Source organism: Taudactylus pleione, unplaced genomic scaffold (assembly GCF_031769625.1).
Source record: "Taudactylus pleione unplaced genomic scaffold, aTauple2 ptg000157l, whole genome shotgun sequence".
NCBI lineage: Eukaryota > Metazoa > Chordata > Amphibia > Anura > Myobatrachidae > Taudactylus > Taudactylus pleione.
In genome coordinates this window covers 2,537,483-2,561,360 of record NW_028284559.1, presented here as the reverse complement: position 1 = coordinate 2,561,360, position 23,878 = coordinate 2,537,483, and the positions used below count along the sequence as shown (strand labels likewise).

The following is a 23,878-nucleotide window of genomic DNA, read 5'->3' as shown; positions in this document are numbered from 1 at the left end:
TTAACCTCTTCACTCATGAAGGTCATGTCCTGCAACATGTAACTTCATGACACAACATATATACATGTAATAAAGTGAATACACATACAATGTTATTTCTTTAATCTCTGTAGTAATTACATCTAATTCAAAAGGCACAGCATCATATCGTTGTCAGCTAGGACACTATGGCCCGTATTCAATTAGCCGCGAAAAGTTGCCTGTTTGGGACGCGAATTTGCTGCATGCGTGTCCCCGTGTTTCGCCCTATTCAATTACAGAACAGGCATAAGCGCAAATAGGCGAAGGCATAACAGGCAGAAAGTACTGTATACATTGAGGGAATCAGTCTAGACCCCAAAATAAGACGCACTGACACTGGAAATCATTACAGACGTGTACTATTAGCCCTAATGAACGTACTTTGTGTCCTTAAGCTGTGTTAAATGCTTTCTAGAAGTGTTGAAGAATTATAGAAAACAGTATTTTTTGGTTAAAATAAATAGTCCAGTCAAATTTGGGGTACTTGAAAATAGGTGCTAGCATATTTTTGTGTCTCTAAAGTGCACTTTTTAAAAAATTTAAAAAATTAATCTGCTACAAGCACCTGCAATCCTAAAAACACCTGGCCAATCCAAACAGCCCCCCAAGAAACCTATTTCGTAGTTTTTATCCTTGTCCTCCCACTTTTTTCATTTTCACCCCAAAAATGACGTCTTATTTGGAATGTTGTGAGGTAATTTTTTGGGTTGATTTGTCCTTTGGGGAAGTGTCCAAAGGGTTCTGAATCCCCCACATTTGCACCCCAAAATAGAGATTTTGAACTTTTTTCCGCCTGCCATTCATTGGAGAAATTTTTCCGCCTGTTCCAGTGCATTGAGTTTCCGCTTACGTGAAAACGTCCTGGAATTGAATCTGGAGATAAGACGCAAACAGGCGAAAAGCGGCAATAGGCAAAAATTTTTCTCAGATTACGGCTCTTCACGTCTAATTGACTCTGGCCCTATATGAGAAAATATAACTCTACAGTTGCCATATTTGCTGAGGATCATAAGGGAGCTGTGTTGTACCTGAGCTGCTAATCCAAGTAACTTCTGCTGAATGCAGCTGTGCAAGTTACTTATCCCCATGGATGCCTTTCGAAGGACAGAATGATCTCTGGAAAATAATTTATATTTAAATGACTTTTATGTGCATATAAATTCTGATCCTGTATGCATCCTTCTCCCGAATCTGCTCGTATATTATGTTCACGTATGTTTCTGTTTGCACGTTGGTACTAGATTTGCCGTTGGCCCTTTGAACATTTTGCCAGTTTATACCCAAAAGAATATTGTAATAGTAGACTACTCTACATTGACATCACTAGTTTGTTTTGTTTTTTACATTACGATATATATAAAAGTATAAAAATATTTTTCTCAGTCCAGTAATATACATGAAATAACTGAAGCATTTATAGGTTATTAAATAAGTGCACAGTGCTCCATTTCACTCCTCTGCAGCATGTTGCCATGTTTGGAGGCCGTGCTTTCGGTAACAATGCTGACACAGACTGAATGATGGCTTGTCATTAGAGTGGTAGATTCATACTTGGGACAGGGCCTTTGGTGTCACAGCTCCAACGACTGTATTCTCAGCTTTTTACAGTATACTTATATTGGATGATGGATCGCATTAGGACCCTGTCTTATCAGTGTGAGCGGCTTCAGATTCTGTAATGTAAGGAGGTAATGTACTTTATAATAGAGCTGCAGTGGAGTATCAAGTAATACTGAAAATTTGTAATTCACCAACTGATCTGAAAAAAAATAAACTTTTGAGATTTTGTGTTCTATTGAACAGTGCTGTGCTATGTGTTTGCTGTTTGTACGTAAACGCTAATATTTTTGTATTTGTTAGAAACGTGTACATTGCATACTGTATGTGTCTTGTTACTTATTCCCTTTTTAGTCAGACTCAACTCTTGGTACCTGGCTCTATATAAGGAATTGATACCACTTGTAGTTTTGCAAGCATTTTCTCTGAATGTTTACATGTATACACAGCACAGTGTATTTTTGTGGGTAGCTACTGTAAGAATTCACTGCTGGGACCATTTGTTCCATGTTTCTGAATTGTAATGTGGGCAAGTGAAAAAAGCCCAGAAGTTTATTGGTGGCAGCAATAGGAACCAATGATTATTTTAAGAGAACATGTAGGCAGTAAGGGCATATTTAATAAAATAATGTAAGTGAAACATGTAATGTAACTCATAACAGCTGGACATTACCTCTCATCATTGTGACAAAACTAGATTGTTATATGAATATCTGATATATACTATATGGTCAAAAGTATTCAGATGCCTGACCATTACACCAACAGGGACTGTAATGACATTGTATTCAAACATATACTTTAATATGGAGTTGGTCCCTCTTTTGCAGCTATAACCGCTTCCACTCTTCTTCTTTTGGAGTGTTTCTGTGGGAATTTGTGCCCATTTATTCTGTAGAGCATTTGAGGTCAGGTACTGATGTGTTGGACAAGAAGGCCTGGCTCGCATCTCCGTTCCAGTTCATCTAAAGGTGCTTGATGGTGTTGAGGTCAGGGCTCTGTGCGGGCCAGTCAAGTTCTTCCCCACCAAACTCATCAAACCATATCTTTATAGTCCTTGCTTTGTGCACTGGGGCACAGTCTTGTTGGAATAGAAAAGAGCCTTCCCCAAACTGTTACCACAAAGTTGGAAGCATAGAATTGTACAAAATGTCTTAGTATGCTGAAGCATTAAGATTGCCCCTCACTGGAGATAAGGGGCCTAGCCCAAACCCTGAAAAACAGCCCCGTACTATTTTCCTTCCTCCACCAAACTTCACAGTTTGCACAATGCAGTCAGGCAGGTAATGTTCTCCCGGCATCCGCCAAACCCAGACTCGCCCATCTGACTGCCAAACAGAGAAGCGTGATTTGTCACTCCACAGAACACATTTTCACTGCTCCACAGTCCAGTGTCTGTGTGCTTTACACCACTCCATTCGACGCTTGCCATTGGACTTGGTGATGTGTGGCTTGCATGCAGCTGCTTGGCCATGGAAACCCATTCCATTAAGCTTCCGCCGCACAGTTTTTGAGATAAGAGAGGGGAAAATGAGAGATTGGGGGGGACAGAGACAGGAAGGGGGACAGACATGGAGAGAGGGGAACAGGGGGCACAGGTGGGAGGGCAGAGTACACAGAAGAGTAGAAGGGGTACAGACATGGGTATAGGGGAACAGGGGGCACAGGTGGGAGGGCAGAGTACACAGGTGAGTAGAAGGGGTACAGACATAGGTAGAGAGGGACAGGGAGCACAAGGTGAGAGTACAATATATGTAATATTTTTTTTTACTGCATTTGCTAATAAATATTTGCTAGCTGTATAACACAGCCTGTCCCATCAGTATTATAACAGGATACCAGGTACTGTCAGGGTGCTGTGCATTGGGGCACCTCACCTCCTCCCCCTCCAGCAATAGCCGTTCCTGTCTCTCCCCGAGCCTCTTCAGGCACCAGCACATGTCACTGCACTCCGCCATCTCGGCCGCCGGTTACCCGGGATAAGAGCGGAATAGACAGCAGAACGTTCCCCCCAGTCGGCAGTATCTCCCTAACCAAACAATTGTGGCGTGCACACAGAGCGTCCTGTGGGACCTGGTAATTTTTAAAAAACGTCCCTCACCTGTTATATCGCGTAAATACGTACTATAGCGCATATTTTGCCATCACTGGCACAATACGCAATGGGAGACCAAAGCATAAGTACATAGCATTGATGCCAAACAATATCACACCACAGACTGGGTAGGACAAATAACAGAGGCAAGGGTAGGGCAACATGTTAAAACTAGCAGGAGCATACAGTGGCAAGTCGCAGGTGGGAATCGATCCTCTGTACCCAACACATAATTATACTATCCTCCTTCTTATAGTGCAGTAGTAAACGGTCACATATCTCTCAAAGGGTATAAATTACTGTATACTCAACACCCAGACTCTAATAAGATTTATAGTTTTATTTTTCACTACTGTGCAACAGCAAGAAGGTAATACTGTTGAAGTGTGAAATGAATTTTAAACTCCATTTACACCCTACTGCTGGGCCTCTAAACGTGTGATTTGCATAACTAGTTAAAATGATATGGGAGCAGCATATTGATTCAATTCCATCTTACAAAACTGTTAATTAATAATGATAATAAATGTGTCAGCACTTTATTATCTGCTTTGAACTGGCAATGATAAGCATATTAATGCCACTCCAGTAATAAAACTGCCCTGGCTATTGTTGGAAAAGCTGTGATAGTTTGAATAACCTAGCAATAAATATTTGTGTAATTTGCCAGAGATCAAATTAGAGAATTAATGATATTTTCTCATGAACTGCAGAATATGATTAAGCACTTAAAATAATTTCACTAGCAGCGCAGTGGACTGCTCTGGAAAATGATGTTCCTATTGTTCTTTGATCCCTTGTAGAAGCTGTATGCTTCTATGGGTTTCCCTATAATGTATGAAATAATGCAAATTATCAACATATATGTCTCTAAACATTTACCATGTATATTATAACCTGTAACCGCACATGGGGCCTGATTTACTACCGATCGCAACTGCGAATGCAATAGCGATTACGCACGCAGTTCATCTGCGATAGTATGCTAATCCATTGAGATCACTATGCTGCCACAGCACTACATAAGGACACCCACTTTACCTTACACACATCCGTAATGTTTAGCAAGACTACAAAACCATCAGTACAATCAAGTACCATCGCAGCCTCACGTACACTTGCACAAGGTCAGACCTTACTCAGAAATTGCTAACTTCAGCATGTGCTATGAGTCCTCAAGCTGCATACGACACCGCAGTGGATGATTTATGCACACCCATGCAAAGGCGTTCAAATGCACTGGCATGCCTGTGTTTCTCCGACCACCATCCACCGTCACCTCCCACAAACGACACTTCCTGTCAATCACTCTGCGATGGGTCTGCGTAGTCATTGCGTTCGCAGTCCCGATCGCAGTGGCCAGTTCGCACACGCGCAGTGTGATGCATACGCAGTATGAAACAATCGCCTGATTGTATTGAGTAAGCTGCCATCTGCAGATACCTCCCCAACCGTACACAATATCTGGGCAAATGTCTTGTCATGCCTAAATTGGGACAGGTGGAAGGCATTTAGCAGGGTTTAGTAGTGACCGTGATATCTCTTTTGTCTTCTCTGTTTTGTGCTCCCACTCTCTCTCTCTCTATATATATATATATATATATATATATATATATATATATATAGTCAGGTGCATAAATATTGGGAAATTGACAGAATTTTCATATTTTGTCCTCTATTCACCACCACAATGGCTTTGAAATGAAACAAACAAGATGTGCTTTAACTGCAGACTTTCAGATTTAATTTGAGGGTAATTACATCCAAATCAGGTGAACGGTGTAGGAATTACAAGGGTTTCTATATGTGCCTCCCACTTTTTAAGGGGCCAAAAGTAATGGGACAAACTAAACAATCCTAAATTTGACTTTCACTTTTTAATACTTTGTTGCAAATCCTTTGCAGGCAATTACAGCCTGAAGTCTAGAACGCATAGACATCACCAGACGCTGGGTTTCATCCCTGATGATGCTCTGCCAGGCCTCTACTGCAAATGTCTTCAGTTCCTGCTTGTTCTTGGGGCATTTTCCCTTCAGTTTTGTCTTCATCAAGTGAAATGCATGCTCAATCGGATTCAGGTCAGGGGATTGACTTAGCCATTGCATAACATTCCACTTTTTAGCCTTAAAAAACTCTTTGGTTGCTTTTGCAGTATGCTTCGGGTCATTGTCCATCTGCTCTGTGAAGCGCCGTCCAATGAGTTCTGAAGCATTTGACTGAATATGAGCATATAATATTGCCCGAAAGACTTCAGAATTCATTTTGCTGCTTTTGTCAGCTGTCACATCATCAATAAATACAAGGGAACCAGTTCCATTGGCAGCCATACATGCCCACGCCATGACACTACCACCACCATGCTTCACTGATGAGGTGGTATGTTTTGGATCATGAGCAGTTCCTTTCCTTCTCCATACTCTTCTCTTCCCATCACTCTGGTACAAGTTGATCTTTGTCTCATCTGTCCATAGGATTTTGTTCCAGAACTGTAATGGCTTTTTTAGATGTTTGGCAAACTCTAATCTGGTCTTCCTGTTTTTGTGGCTCACCAATGGTTTACATCTTGTGGTGAACCCTCTATATTCACTCTTGTGAAGTCTTCTCTTGATTGTTGACTTTAACACATATACACCTACCTCCTGGAGAGTGTTCTTGATTTGGCCAACTGTTGTGAAGGGGTTTTTCTTCACCAGGGAAATAATTCTTCTCTCATCCACCACAGTTGTTTTCCGTGGTCTTCCGGGTCTTTTGGTGTTGCTGAGCTCTCCGATGCGTTCTTTCTTTTTAAAAATGTTCCAAACAGTTGATTTGGCCACACCTAATGTTTTTGCTATCTCTCTGATGGGTTTGTTTTGATTTTTCAGCCTAATGATGGCTTGCTTCACTGATAGTGACAGCTCTTCGGATCTCATATTGAGAGTCGACAGCAACTGATTCCAAATGCAAATGTCACACCTAGAATCAACTCCAGATCTTTTACCTGCTTAATTGATAATGAAATAACGAGGGAATAGCCCACACCTGTCCATGAAATAGCTTTTGAGTTGATAGTCCCATTACTTTTGACCCCTTAAAAAGTGGGAGGCACATATAGAAACCGTTGTAATTCCTACACCGTTCACCTGATTTGGATGTAATTACCCTCAAATTAAATCTGAAAGTCTGCAGTTAAAGCACATCTTGTTTGTTTCATTTTAAAGCCATTGTGGTGGTGAATAGAGGCCAAAATATGAAAATTCTGTCAATGTCCCAATATTTATGCACCTGACTGTATGTGCTAACCTCTTCAACCACTGGATGGATTTTCTATACAACATTGGTCGACAAAGGTTTAGGTGTATGAACCATTTATCAAGAGGGAGCCAAGCAGTAACTATTTTAGTGAAGCAAAGTCACAGAACAAAAATTTAGCAATCTGCTGTATTGGAGCTGTCCAGGGTACAGAAACAGCAAGAGACAGTCTGAGATAGCAATGTGTGCTGTTGCTTAGCCACAGCCTATAGTGGGGACTGAGCAGGTTTACATCTGAAGCAGATACTGTAGTGAGAGCCTTCAAGGAACCCATGAAGATGCCCTAATGCAGAAACAGTAGCCAGGAAGGAGCCAGGGGAGGCATAGCTATCAGGAATTAAAAAACAAAACAACCACCATCGGAACACCATTGAATGATATCCATTTGATGGTGGCATACATCGGACTGCCACCATCAAATTGTAAAAACACTATCATCCGAACAAAAACATTTATTGTTAGTAACCATTGGATTCCAATGTCCACCCCTTCGCTAAACCTGCAGGCGGACTTCGGCCACCACTCCTTCACTGTGAAGTGCTCCCTCTCTAGTGTGATGTTCCCGTTCAGCCACATGCCCTCCATGAACAGGAGGCACCTCCCATGGAAGTCAGCCCTGTTCTCGGACAGGATCATAATGGCAAGGAAGCTCAACAGGAAGCCGAGGAAATACAGGATACTTTGTGCAAAGAGGACATTGCTCATCACCATGTTTGGCAGCCTGAAAGGGGTGCGCATGGAGGCTGCAGCAGAAATATGCACAGGTGCCCCAGCACCAGGGACATACTGCTGATAATGTTTTTGGTAGCTGCAATACTAATTTCTCATCCATGATCCTCCTACCATTCCCAGCACATCCCAGTGAGCAGGCCCCTCCCAGCTGCAGAGCAGTAGTGGTTGTGGTGACACTGGTGAGATGCAGGTGGTTGTGATGAGATACAGGGTACTGTGGTGACATAGCGTATGTTATGAGTTTCAGGGGGCTTTGGCAAGATGAAATTGCTCCTGTGCGAAGCCGGGCCGGGACGCCAGTTATTACAAAAACAAGCAGCAGGAGCTTCTATAGCAGGAGCTTACTCTCATGGAAAGTAAAATCAACAACTGCGCAGCAATAGCCACTATAACTTGTTCATTGGGTTGGGGACCAAACTAGACAATGGCAAAACTGTCCGATTTCCTTCTGTCCCCATATCACATCTGCATCACCCCTATGCAAATCCTTGCACTGTCCTCAAGAATCCATTTAAAATTATTCATCCTACTGTTCCCAGTTGGCATTTTATAACACGGTTATCGGTGAAGACATATCACGTAATTGAGTAAAAATACGCATAACCAGATTAATAAGGTTAGATAAACAAACAACAGTTTATTTTCAAAGAACATAACAGAGGTAGAAATACAGTCTATTGGTGCATCAATACTCAACTTATATGTGGTCAAATATGTCTTTCATATCTTTATTCATGGGAGGTTTCCTTCTTATTAATAATGGATGATCACACTTGCAGACATCTGAGCACAGGTGCATGTCGTTCCACTGCCTTACATGAAGCCCCCATTCTTCCTTCTGATTAATTATTTTCCTCCGACCTCCCTTCAGACAACTTCCCTCCTCATCATATGGCACCACTGTTCATATACTATATTTTTTTGCTGACCACACTATTCTGTGTCTCTCTCACACTGACCATTCTTGGCATGTGGTTTGCTCACACCATATAAGGTACTTCTATACCGACTGTTTCTAATGAGCTCGCTGCACCTAGATCTCTTAATGTCCTATTTCACCTAACAGTTGACTATTCTCTAAAATTAAACATGAACAAATACTGCATGGTACATTTAATGCTTGAGAAATGTAGAAATGCACTTATTAAACCTATGAGAAATTAACTTATTACACTTATGGTTACACCTACCTACAAAACTCTTGAAAACACCACCCCTTCTTACATTCAAGTCTTCTCTCAAAATACTCCCTATTAGATCTATCTCTAATCTATTCCTCACCTTGTCTCTGACATCCACTCCCCACTCCTGTGTGCATTACTTCTTCTGTGCCGCTACTCACATATATGTATTCCCACCAAAATCTCTAACACATGAGCAGACTCTCCCACAGGGGCCTATGCACTGCTTTTACAAAAATCCCCCAGCTATGTACTAACTTTACGTTGCAGGTACAGTGGTGGTGATAACTGCTGCCCTGTGAGTTATATCCCTGGTACATTAGAGGAGTCTTCTCTGCAGGAATCTGACCCTATGCATAGACACAGTATCATATTTGGGAGCCAACCAGAGGCTGCGGGACAGGAACCATAAGATCCCTTTCCAGCGAATATGCCTCCATAGGCATAAAGCAGGTTCCGCCATCTGAGGATGGCATAAACCTACAGGACCGAAAATATTCAGTTTACCTAGTCTGGTACACAGGGCCTGATTCAGATATGTACGCTAATGAAATCGCAGCTGCGATCCTGCACACAGCTGCTGTGCTAAAATATACAAATGTCATAGATGCCAGGGCCAATGTTAAACCAAGCAACTGTGTAAACCTACACATATGCAGCTGCCAGCGCAGATCATTTGATAATCTGCCATCTGAGTAGCCCCTATGGTCGAACAGAATGGTTGCCTGAAATTAGACGCAGGAACCACCTTATCTGCATACGGGATCGTAGTTGTAGGCTGAGACATGCCCTGAAAATGGTCACGAGACTTCTGCGTTTTTGCCGCCACTCTCCGTTACCACCCCTAAATGGTTTCTGAATGTCAATCACTTTGAAAATAAATCCTCACCGCGTGCGGCATCACTCGGGTACTTTGGCACGTGCAAAGTGAAACCATGACACATCAGCATAGCAGAGTACATATCTGAATCAGGCCCATAGTGGTCACACCATAGTTCCCATTGATAATGATGGGGACTGAGGTCTGCACTGATGGTTAAACTTTTGCAGGAGATTTCTGTGAAATCACCTACATTAGGTTGTTAGCACATAGATAGAAGTATCGATACCTAGTGAAAACCTCTGTACGATCCTGCCTATACCTTCTACACCTTTATACGATCCTGCCTATACCTTCTAAAATTATTGCTATTAGCGTAACGAGTCATACAGTAAATAAATGCCTTCAGACTTTGAATGTGTTTCCAACGCACAAAAGGTTATTATTCAACATAAAAACAGTTGGTTACACGCTGTGATCTAAAGACAATTTAGCGCAAATAAATCATACAGACCCAAGGTACAGTTGTTACATACGCACGCGCTCTGGGACCAGATATCAGCATCAGCAAGAAACCTCCGTCAACAGCATCAGCAAGAAGACTCCCGATTTGGGGTCAGAGAGTGCATACGGCGATGCTAATAATAGCACCGCCATATGTACTTAAGTGTGAGTTTTGCTAAAATGGCGCTGGGCGGCCATTCGCAAAAAGGTATCGTGCGGATCTCATTTTTAAGATGAAGTCTTGTCGCCAATCGCAAGATGGCGTCTCTCCGATCTAATTTTTAACTGCTCCTGTCTCAGCCAATTATCCGGCTTCGACAGTCCACCCTTTGATAGCAACCAACATGCTATCATACACTGGTCTTACATTTAATTTTTAGGCTTACATTATGACATATTATTTAATGTTATTATGGGATGGCACAAGGTGGTTCTTAATCCATCAATAATGGGTCTCTAAGAGGGAACATAAATCTACCATTATACGCACACCGCGGATCCTGGAAGATCATGGGAAAGATGTGGGGATGCACCAATCCTATAAAGGAAGTCTTGAGGGGGAATAGGGACTTACATTATTTGAGGTGTTTTAAAATAACATTTTAATAATACATTTTGTGCATGTCTAAATTTAATACATTATACGATGGTATTTCCTAGTTCAGGGTTGTAATGCAGTTCTACATTTACCTCAGTATTCATATTGTCACTACTGACCACCATCATAATTTCGTTCTTCCAGATTACCTTATTTTTACATTTTCCACACTGCAACACAGTAGGAACACACTTGACACATATGCCAATTACTATGATGACAACCAGTATGAGGATCAGGAGTTTACCTATGCTTGCGATCATTTCCTGGACCCATTCCCCTAGACTTGAGAAACATTTCCCTGGGTTCAACCATGAAACCCATTCCTCTACTTCAGCCACTGAAGCATTATGGTTCTTTCGAAATTCCCATTTTAGCTGCAGAATTTCATCCATCTTCCGGTCTATCACCTCCTTGGGGTCGCTGGTATCATTTGTGACATAAGTGCAACACTTCACTCCAAATTGCGTGGCCAAAGTTACGCAGTACCCTCCAGTGACAGTTGTTAAATAATTTAACACGTCTGTGTTGCATCAATTCTTTCTTGTACGCTTGCAACTCCCTACCTGTATACCTGAATGTGTCATCATACATCTCGGTGATATTATCTATCAATTTAGCAAGATCTTGGATATATCTAAAATTTAGTGTACCCCGAGCGATCCTGCTGGGATCCAGTGCTACTAAAACTTGAAAGCCAGTTGTCTCACTAATTAACTGTGTGGCTTTATGCACATCACCATTTTTCTTTTGCCTCTGTGTTCATACTGAGTGTGAAGATATGGTGATGGTGTGTTTTTATGAATACCAAGCATTTCAACATGTGTGAGGGTCATAACCTCTGGTACTACTCTTCCCAGGTAACACAAACCTTCTGAACTCAGAGAGAGCCACTTATACGCTTTCCTTCCACATATAAAGTATACATCGTCGGGGAGAACATAAGGAATAGTATGCATCATTATCATTAAACACATTTCCCTCGTAAATAATCCTGTCTCAGGTTCTCCCATCTGGCGAATACATGTTTCTGGTTGTATAACCTTAGCACCGTACCCTTCTGGTATTCTACCAACCATTTCTTTGGTATTGCTCAATGTATATTTATGCCAGAAGTGTCTTCCACCTGATCTAATTTTTCGTAATAGTTAATAATTCATAGGCTCACGGTCAGCTCTTTGTGAGAAGGTCATCGTCTGATTATTACCAGTCACCTCCCAACTTCCTGGGTCATTGGAGTTGGTGATGTTTAAACATAAAAGTGTTTTATCTACTTGGTACTGGTGGAGTTTAAAATGGGGTGGTTTGGTATTAAGAAATTTCCCATCCAGTGTCTTCCCTTTTTGCAATTCTAAAATTTCAGAGATATTTAATGGAAAGGGCACTAATCCTACATTATCCTACGTGCTTGGGGCACGTGAGAGCACACCCAACAGTCAGTTTGGGTCAAAATTTTGCCCACCATGGTGTGATAATCCTCTAAAGGATACCCACCCCAATACTGATTATACTTAGGTTGACAATGTTGGATGCATCTCTCATCAATTACGGACCCACAGAACTCACACATACAATAATCCTCAGACGATAGACCTTCACACTCTCTACCCGAGTATCCAAAATAGCAGATCTCTTAACAATTACAGTACTAAGATTTGTCAGACACTCCCCTGATTGGCATAGCACTCCTCCTCTTGACTCCACTCCATCAGCACTGCCATCAGCTCCCATCTCCTCTATCGGTCCCCCGTCACAGAAAGCAGAAATCCCCGAGCAAACCAGGATGATGGAAACTCTGGGAGGGAATTTAAAAATTAACACAGCAGACCAGTCCATCGCCGCAGCAAGGACCTGCAAATTTCTTTAGCTCACTACAACCTTTTAATCCTCCCGGAACAAGTTCGCGATCTACGGGTCCACATTATCGGCCTTGTCTCCGCCTCGTTTCTCCACCGGTTGGTTGATCTTTTTGCAGTGAGTGGAATGGACCCAGGTATCTCTCTCGGCCACCTTCAATGATGTGGTACTTATCAGCAACACCTGATATTGACCCTCCCAATGATCAGTCAAACAACCTGAACGCAAGAATTTTCTGATCATAACATTCTCCAGGTTCAACATCATGACTGTTTGTTTCAGGCATATCATGGGACAACAATTTCAGTTTCTGCTGTTGCTGTTTTAACTGTTTACTCATTGATACAAGATACTTTACAGTTACCTCGTTGTTACCTTTTAAATCTTCCTGCGGACTTATAATCAAATGAGGTTGTCTACCAAACAGTATTTCAAAGGGGGACAGATTTTGAGGGGGTCTAGGAGTGGTCTTTATGCTATGTAGGACCAACGGTAATGCTTCCGGCCATCCTAGTCCAGTCTCTGCCATGATTTTACTTAGTTTATTTTTAATAGTCCCGTTTATCCGCTCTACCTTGGCACTGCTTGCAGTCGGTAGGGGGTGTGAAGTCGACTATTATTACCCATCAGCTTACACATATTTTGGAAAACATCACCTGTGAAATGAGTACCAGTATCACTCTCGATAATTTTAGGGATACCGTATCTGCATACAAACTCCTGTACAATTTTCTTGGCAGTAAACGCAGCAGTATTAGTGGCCACTGGGTAGGCCTCAACCCAGTTAGAAAATACGTCTGTGCACACTAATACATACTTAAGGTTCTTGCAGGGTGGTAATTGGATGAAATCAATTTGTATCACCTGGAAAGGTCCATCAGTTGGTGGAATGTGGGATGGTTCGGTAGGGATCGTTTTCCCAATGTTTTTCCTCAAGCAGGTCAGACAGGACATTGCTCTCTTTTCTGCTTGAGAAGAGAAACCCAGTGTGCACCAGTATGCTCTCATGAAGTTGCACATACCTTGCTTTCCCAGATGAGTCAGACAGTGTGCTGCCTCAGCCAGGCTGGGGTAATATGCCTTGGGAGCTACTGGCTAACCTTGTCCGTCCCTCAAGAGTCCAGAGGACTCTTGCCCACATCCCTTGGACTTCCAGACTGACTTTTGCTGGGTAGAACACAAATTTTGCATCTCAATTAATTTCAGCATATCAATTGTTTGGAAAGACATAATTTGTTCCGTTAGTACATTCATTTTTAACCCTGCTGCCCATTTTGCAGCTTTGTCTGCTCTGTTGTTGCCCAGTGACACTGGATCATCCTCACATGTATGGGCTTTACACTTAATTACTGCCACTGCCTTTGGCAGTTGGATTGCTGTTAATAGTCCTTTTATATGTTTGGAGTGTGCAATTGGTGTGCCTGCTGCTGTCATAAATTTTCTCAGACGCCATAAGGCACCGAAATCGTGTACTACTCCGAAGGCGTATCTAGAGTCAGTATAGCTATGAGCAGATTTACCTTCCGCTAACTGACACGCTCTCTTTAGTGCCACCAGTTCTGCCACTTGAGCCGAGTGTGGTGGTCCTAAAGGTTCAGCTTCTATGATGTCTTCGTCATTTACAACAGCATAACCTGTACACAACTCACCTGTGTCTGTTTGTCTATGACAACTCCCGTCCGTGTAAAATGTCACATCCACATTCTCTAAAGGTGTGTCACGTATGTCAGGTCTTGCAGTAAAGGTCTGGTTCAGATATTCCATGCAATCATGTGTATCACTATGTCCGCTGAACTCACTTCCCGCCAGCAACCCGTCTCCCTCCACCCTTTGTGCATCATGTTGCACATATGGTAAATACGTTGCTGGGTTTAACGTACTGCATCATTTAACAGTGATGCTTGTAGGGGCTAGTTCCCACTTGGTAAATCTAGCCGAGGAGACGTGTCTGGTTTGGGCAGAGTTCAGCATAGCAGATACAGCATGGGGAGTATAAACAATCATATCATGGCCTAGTACCACATCCTCACTCTTACTGACCATTAGAGCAATTGCTGCTATATTTCTTAAACATATTGGGAGTGATCTTGGCACAGTGTCTAATTGTGCACTGTAGTATGCTACGGGCCTACTGGTATCACCATGTTTTTGTGTGAGGACACCTGCTGCACAACCATTGGCTTCCGTACAATACAAATCAAAAGGTTTTGCATAATCAGGTATTCCCAATGCAGGTGCTTTTCTCAGACTATCCTTAAGATTAAGGAAAGCCTGTTCTGATTCCTCTGTGTGTATGACACAGTCGGGCTTTGAGGAAGAGACTAAGGACCTCATTCAGAGTCAGTCGTTGCGGCCGCACGGTCGTATGGAAAAAGGGTCCGGATATGCAAATGAAGCGCTCGCAAGTTGCGTCGTTAAGATGGGATCGTTAGCTGGACGAGCAAGGGGAGGATGCGGCCGTAAGACTAAATATACGCCCCCTTCTCGTTCCCATTACACGTCATCTTCGGGCATATAAGGATTAATCAAGACCATCGGGAACCATCGGAGCTGGTCGTAGAGCTTAAGGTTGACCATACCCTCTCTTAAGCACTACGATCAAGTCAGTGTAAAAACCTCCCATGTCACATGTGCCATGACACTACTTAGTTAATTATGCACTCCCATAAAACGCCCTTTGCATAGTCAGCACGCCTGCATTCGGATCTTCACTCCCCCGTTCACAAGCACCTTCCCCTGTTACCACCCACAAACGCCTCATCCTGTCACTCAAACTAACGACCTGGCCAAGTTGAAGGAGAGAGCAATTTCTGATCGTAATAGCTAGTTTGCGCACGCGCATTGCGAATTTTACGCATGCGCAGTTTAGCGAACATCGGTGGCGTACGACCGTGCAGCTGCAACGACCGACTCTGACTGAGGTCCTAAGTCCTGTAACGGTTTGCGAGAGATGAAGCAACAAAAGTTTAGTATCATTTAAACATGACATAAACGAATCAGAACATAACAATAAATCGTCCACATATTGTATTAGAACAGATCCATTGGCAGGTTGAAAAGATTGTAAACAGTCGTGTAAGGCCTGGGAAAAGATACTGGAGCTGTCTATGAAACCATGGGGCAATCGTGTCCATGTATATTGTACACCCCTGTATGTGAAAGCGAATAGGTACTGACAGTCAGGATGAAGAGGCACAGAGAAGAAAGCGGAACAGAGGTCAATGACAGTGAAATGGGTTGCATTTGGTGGGATCTGCATGAGAATTACAGCTGAATTTGGCACTACGGGAAATTGGCTCTCTACCACCTTATTAACACCTCTAAGGTCTTGTACCAGCCTATAACCCCTCCCACCACTCCTCTTTATAGGAAAGATGGGACTGTTGGCTACACTAGCTGTACAAATTAAAATTCCCTGTTGTAATAATCGCTCAATTATGGGAAAAAACACTAATTCTACCTCCTGTTTTAATGGGTACTGGGGAATTTTTGGAGCTTGCCTACCACTTTTTAAATTTGCCATTACGTTTGCCATTAATCCAGTGTCCTGTCCATCCTTGGTCCAAAGTGAATCTGGAATTTGGGATAACATTTGATCTACCTGAGATGGATTTTTCACTTAAACCGGTAGAGTGATACATTATCCTTTGGGGAGTGTCCAACATATCCCTCACCTCGTGCGCAACTCTCTCTGGGATATCTAAAAATACACCATCAGGGGTACAATATATGACACATCCCATTTTAAATAACAAATCCCTTCCCAGTAAGGTAGTAGGGGCCGCCGCTGCCAGGAGAAATGAATGCCTGGTATGCAAAGGCCCGATAGTGTGGATTTTGTTAAAGGATAATGTTGCACTTTACTCGTTATGCCCATTGCTGGTACTGTCTTGTTGGTTACCTGTAAATTAATGGGAGATTTTATCACTGACCTGGTCGCCCCTGTGTCTACAAGAAAAGGATATTTAGTACCAGCTACATCAACCATCATTACCAGTTCTTCCTAGTACTTCCCGTTAACCTGACTATCTGTAGACTACAGGTATGACCTGACCCGTAGCGTTGGCTCCCACTCCCCAATAAAGCATTAACGGCCACAATTGGAGCTCTTGCCTGTTGGACATTTGCTGGTCTCTGTGTATGGGGATGTCCAGGTACTCCCTGGTTCCGGGGTCCTACCCTCTTCGCTGTACAGTTCTTACTTACATGTCCTGGCTGGTTGCAATTAACACACTTTCGTGGGTGGGGTGGATGAAAGGATTGTTGTGTGGGTTGAGCAGGAGGGAAAGGTGGTGGGTATGGGTAAGGATATTGAGGGAGATATAGGGTTTGTGGATAGTTTGGGAATTGTGGTATTGTGTGATAAGTGGGGTAGGGCTGTGTTTGCGGTGGTGTAGGATTAGTGAGGACGTGTAACTGTTCAGGTGCAGGTGTCTGCTGGCTGTGATGTTACACTCATTACTTCTAGAGCTTGGATACTAACAGCCATTAGTTTCTCGCTCTGGGTCTCTCTCTTTTTAGAGATGTTCTTGTCATGTTCAATTGCGGATTCTATGAGGGTGTCTACAGTGACTCCCCTCCAGCCAGGCTGTGAGGTCTGAACCCGGGTCTTTAGGTTCTCTTTAAGACCATCCATGAGTACAATGACAATCATTCCCCTGTGGTGAGTGCTATCTTTAATATCTTCTAACCCAGTGTACTGGGTGATAGCCTGCAGAGCCCGGTTACAATAATCTTCTGCAGATTCACTCTCTTTTTGTTTTATGGTGAAGGTTTTGCTCCAGTTAACTACTACTGGAAAATATACACCTAATTGAGTTACAATGCGGGAAATGTTTGGGAAAGGACGCTAGTTAGAGTTCACCACGGTACGTGTTTTGCAGGGTTGATCCCTTTGTATGTTTTGGTGACTGTCTGTATTTATATAGTGAGGACTTTTAACTTGGGGCAGTTGCCGACAATTGAAACTAATAAACAGCGTTCGTACGCGGGGTATTATGCAGTCACTAATGTGCGTATCGTGTGAACAGCGCAAATGTGCGTATTTAATGTGTATCTGGGGGTATGGTGAGATATGCGATCGCACGATGCTGATAATAGCATCTCCGTATGTACTTACGTGTGAATTTCGCTAAAATGGCGTCGTGCAGATCTCATTTTTAAAATGGAGTCTTGTCACCATTCGCAAGATGGCGTCGCTCCGATCTAATTTTTAACTGATCCTGTCTCAGCCAATTATCCGGCTTAGACAGAAGGAATGCATACAATTATTCAGAAACTGCTGTTTCTGCATCATTTTATGAGAAATGGGCTTGATAAATAGACCCCACAGTCTTAAATCATAAAATACTCTCTGAAAGCTCATCTCTTTACTAGACCTCAACTCTACTACCCATATCAGGGCACCCTCACAACTATGCCAATTTCAACTTTATGCCACACTCCTTTTGAATTCAGCTGTGCCCTTTTCCAATTAGAATATACACTCTCTCATGTGCCAGAACATGGTACAGTACTAGACAGATATAAGCAGGTATGAAAACAGGTATTTTATTTAGTTAATTTACACGCTTTTCACAAATATAAGTGTGTGTAACATTTGCCCCAATTTAACAACAAAGGTCTTTTCTCCATGTATAGTATTTGTTTTACTCTTTAGGATAGCTGTACTAGGCATATATAAAGATCATTTTTAGAAAAGTTCTTTCAATAGGCAGGTAGTTGTTGGTGTCCTAAATGATGTATTTATTCTGTATTCCATTACTGGTTTTATTACTGCATGTGGGATTATGAAATTTACTCTTTTCTACATCTACAGTATATGTGTGTGTATATATATATATATATATATATATATATATATATAATGACATTTCTGAACAACAAAAATATGTTGGATAGTCTCTTGCATGATAGCCCACGGGGTGTAATGCTGGCCATACACGGGACGATTGATCACACGATTTGGGCAGTTTCTACAGGTTGGACAGATAAATCATTTGAAAATAGTTGTATTTTGTGTTTACTGTTACCCCGATGCGCGTCCCCACCATCGTCTAGTTGGATCGCAGATCAGATGGTTTTGCAGAGAGATCTCAACTGATCGTGTAGGAATTGACACACATTATGTGATGTGATTGATCAAATCGTATGGTCTAATGTGAAATAGTTGCATGTTAAACACAAATCGTCCGGTATCTGAAGGGAAGACTTTTCGAGGGAAATCGTACAACTGATTTGGCCAACTTTTGAATCTCACCTTAACTTCCACTGTGTCCATCTGCTGTGAATATAGTCTAGAATGGTAAATAAATATGCATTGCTGGGCTCACGCCTCCCGGTTATTGTGGGTTATGCCCCTGATATGCCCAAGAGTGAAGAACCTCTCCAGCAGATTGAATCAAGTTATATGTATGGCAGTTTGCATTCATGTTCACTCATACTGTAAAATCCACATTTTTTTTTACTAAGAATTATAATTATGACTGGATGAGAAATTGGCCTCTATTTTTTTTAAAATGTAAAAAAAAATATATACACTTCGGTATCATTAGTTGCTATTAAACTGTTATGTGTGGTCCTCATCAGCTGGCATAATATCGGTTAATACCTAATTGCACATAACTGGTTGGGCTCAGGTGAATCAAAGAAGCTGTTGGTATTCTCAATGGGATGGGAGCAGCCAAGCATGCTATAGAGAGAGGTGTACATGTGTGTTACCTGTCACCTGCCGTACAGGTGTGGACAGGCATAATGACTTCTTCCATTTGCTTCATAAACTGTCAGTAAATTGAGTTAATTAGCTTATGTTTCCATGCTATTGGAGCATATGACATAACTCCTATTTTGCTTGCTGAAAAGCTCATGACTTGATATGTGTAATTCAGTGTTTCATCTACAGAGCATTCTAGGATATTTTATTTTGTAATTAAGTATGTGCTTGTTTCTTTAAGAGCATTATTTTATGCTTGATATTCTTCATTTGTTTTTCTTAAAAATATGTATGCATATTTAAAGTAATCTCAAAATGAACTAATATTTTAAATGCATTACTCTATTTTTGCTATATACTGCTTTGAGAAACCACAGAAATAGAAGTTGTATGTGATTTTGGTATATCATTGAGTAGTAATTAGTTATAGCTAATAGTAATAATTGAGCAATAACTAGTGATGAACACAGCTGAGATATAATTTGTTTTTACATGAATACTTATGTAATCTATTGTATATAACATGGGTTCCCAAACTTGGGCCCTCATTCAGAGCCGTTCGCTATTTGCGGTCGTTCGTTTAAAAACAAGGGGTGGCTATTCAAATGATCCGTACGCACATTGCAGTCTGTTCACACCTCTAAGTCTGAACGAACGAGCAAAACATACGCTCGTTTATTTGTTAAAAACGCCCCCTGGCCGCACGCATCCTACGTCATGTCCGCTATTTATTAGATTAATCGAGTACATCGATCAGCGTATGACCTGCTCGCTATTCTTGTGGTTGGTGTTTGCTACCACAAATTTGCGTGCAGTTCTGGCTATAAAATAACCCAGTGACGTGGTCAATGACGCTGCTGTTTTAAATATACACACCCATAAAACGCCCGTTTTGACCTTTAAGCACGCCTGCGTTCGGATCTCCACTCCCCATTTTCAAGCACCTTCCCCTGTTACCACCCACATACGCCTCATTCTGTCACTCAAAATAGCAGGCACTCACTATATAGCGTACAAAGGATTTTCGGCCGCACTGACTGGTTCGCGCATGCGTACTAAAAAGCGTACGCATGCGCAGATGTGCAAACATCGCTCGGAACGAGCGTACTGCCGCTAACGAGCGGCTCTGAATGAGGGCCTTGGTCCTCAAGGCACCCGAACAATCTAGGTTTTAAGGATGTCCATGCTTGACCAAAGGTGACTTAATTAGTACCTCAGTCAATTTGACCATCTGTGCTCAACCAGGGATTTATGTAAAACCTGAACTGTTGAGGTGACTGGAGGACCACGTTTGAGAACTTCTGGTATATAATAAAATCTACTGCTGAAAAAATAGTCCTCATGTTGGAATGTAATTGATGGGAACTCCCACAGGTGTCAGTGATTTACTTCCAGAGTGTATATACACAAACACGTAGATGTACGTACACACACACACACACACAAACACATATGTAGGTCTGATAAACGTACAGGGTCACTCAGAAATAGACTTACCTTACAGATAAAGGAGTTGTATCTCTGAAGGCTCTATACATGTAGCAGTTTATCACTTGTCCTTTATGTTAACAGGGCTTCCATCCCTTCAATCCACTTATAGTGGGTTACAGTGAAGCAATCTCAGATTTCTCCAGCAGTGCCCCCAATTAGTGTAAATATCTCTTCCCCATATACTAGTATGTGGAAAGAGATTCAGAGAAGAATGGAAAGATCTTCAATTTCACTTCCTTTAAAAAATTATCCAGCTGTAGATGGTGTAATGAGCACTGTTGGGCGAGTAAAGTTATGAAGAGTGCTGTATTTTTGCCTCCCCACCATCCTCTCCTCCCCCTTACATTACAGTGGCAATCTGAAGTATCTCACAGTGTAGAAAGTGATTGGACGAACATTGCTAGAAAGTGGCAGAACAGCTGTTCTTATCTAAGCGCTGTTGTAAGTGCCTAGGAAAGGCTATGCAAAGGCGTGGATTGTAATAGAGCCCAGATTCATCTTACCACAATGGGGCTAGTAATGAAAAATCTAGTTCATTTTGGTGATTAGCTTATTATGATCTAGTTTACTCAAATGATTAGTTCAAAAGATTAGTTCATGTAGTTCATTATTTCACTGGCTCTGCAACACTGCTGAGAGAAGTGGTTGGAAACTAGTCTTTTACACATACAGTACGCATTTCTACTACTAGCTCATTGGATTATTATTATTATTATTATCCTTTATTTATTTATGTGGCGCCACAAGTGTTCCGCAGCGCCTTACATAGAACTAATAAGTGAACAAGAAACAAGTAACTTACAGTACATTACAGTGCAGGACAAGGACACGATTTATATACATTGCTGCAATAGTGATTAAAGCACTCACAATAGAGGGAGTTGGCAGTCACTTGTTAGGTACCCTAATGGGGAGTAAAGAGTAGAAGAAAATGTAAAGAGAAGCACATGAGGGAAGAGGTCCCTGATCTTGAGAGCTTACATTCTAAAGTTATCTCTGAATTAACTAATTGGATGCGTTGTAGTCCTGTTCAAATGATCAGATATGTATAATATGTCTGATCTTGTAATATTTTAATAAAGCAATCACTTATACGGTACAACATGCTAGTAGTGACATGTTTAGCTCTGCAATATTAATAAAAAAAATTGTTACTAATTTTTCCTTCCATAACATGCAAGTGAGAAATACCCAAACTCAGAATATTGTAATGTGTCACTTTTTTTTTTGCTTTTTAAAACACAGTATTTAGAAAGAAAGAAAACCCTTACCTTTGTCCCAATATATTTTTTTTTTAATTGCACCCATTAATGTCACTGAATGCACACTAGGGCTAGATTAACAATGGGGCGGATGGAGTAAAAATAGGCCCATCATCATTACAACATGATGCTGCCTAGCTGGCACACAGTCTGCCATAAATCCATAAGTTTAAAATTGCATTTCCGCTTTCCTCTTAAAATTATACAATTTTTCTATTTAAGTATTTAGGGAGATAATGGGGCTGATAGCGTCAGCTTCTGTCATTTATCTAGCACAGTCTATAAAATGACAGAAGCTGATTGGTTGCTATGGGCAACTTTTCCACTTGATATCTCTTGAAGGTTTGATACATCTCCCCCTATGTCTTGTGAACTACAGTATATAGCTTGCAACACTCAGCACTGTGTCTTGAGCTGATAGGTAGTGTACCTTAGGTAATATACTAGAATAAATCATGACAATATAGTTCAGATCCATACAATGCATATATCTGGGCAGCACAGATGGTGTAATGGTTAGTAATACTGCCTCACAGCACAGGTTCAATTCCCGTTATGGCCCTAACTGTGTGGAGTTTGTATATTCTCCCTGTGCTTGTGTGGGTTTCCTTCGGGTACTCCGGTTTCCTCCCACACTCCAAAAATATACTGGTAGGTTATTGGCTCCCAACAAAAATTAACCATACTGTGTATGTATGTACCTGTGGTAGGGAATATAGATTGTAAGCCTCACTGGGGCAGGGACTGATGTGAATGGCCAAATATGCTCTGTAATGCGCTTTGGAATGTGTGTGCGCTATACAAATAACTGGTAATAAGTACATTTCTGAGTGCTGCAGTGCCATCTGTGGTAGTTTAGAAGTACTGACTCATGATGAATGTATGAAAGGGCTAATGGTGAATGTATCATGTGACTTGTGAACTACATGAGTCACTGAACTAAAAGAGCTGCTGAACTATATGTCAGGAGAATGACTCCTGAGTCATCATGACAATCTAGTTCAATCCGCTCCACAGAGATGGACTGAATTGCACAGCTGCACACAAGGGGTTGTGCAATTCCGTCCATTTAAAATGCAATTGCAGAAGGAGGTGTCAAAAACCTCCTTGTTGCATCTACGTGATCCCAACGCTGTGACCGAGTTCGGAGATGTGGTCATCATTGGAACAATTGCGACCATCGGTCACGATTGTTGTCCCTTCGGCCAGACTGCAGGAGTTTCTGCTTCCCGCAGCCTGGCTGGGTCCTGGCAGCTTGCGAAAACGGGGGAGACACCCCCCATTTCTGGGAACGCCCTCGCTCCACCTCCCAAACACTGCAGCCTATCAATCAGGCTGAAGCTGAGAGAGACTGCCAGCGAACTTGCAGATGGGGGGCTGAACATGCGCAGTCCTCCCACCATCAGAGATGTGCGCTAACCATCGGGTTAGCGTACATCTCTGAATAGGGCCCAGAGTCTTCACAATGTCTGAGCACAGCAGTGCCTCCGGTGTTAGTTTAGCAGTACTGACTCATGAGTATTGCATGAGAGAGCTGAAAAGCAGTATAGCTGCGGTAGCACTGACAAACCCAGTAGAATATTTAGCACAGCAGGATCAGGACCCAGTACCAGGGCCAGCAGCATGTGTTCACACTGTATTTGCTGGACTATGTTGTACTTTCAACATTCCTTTCACAGCATCAGATACTGGTACTAAAAATCCAGTGGGAGTGAGACAGTGAGTGAGCCGAATGGAGCTGCTGTGCTCTATCTCAC

The 23,878-nt window shown here is 42.0% G+C and overlaps 1 protein-coding gene across 2 annotated transcripts in view; it reads left to right on the top strand.

Moving 5' to 3' along the window:
• LRMDA (leucine rich melanocyte differentiation associated) overlaps positions 1–23,878 on the top strand; it is a 1,034,991-nt gene that overhangs the window by 228,871 nt on the left and 782,242 nt on the right. The gene's annotated exons all lie outside the window — the stretch shown is intronic.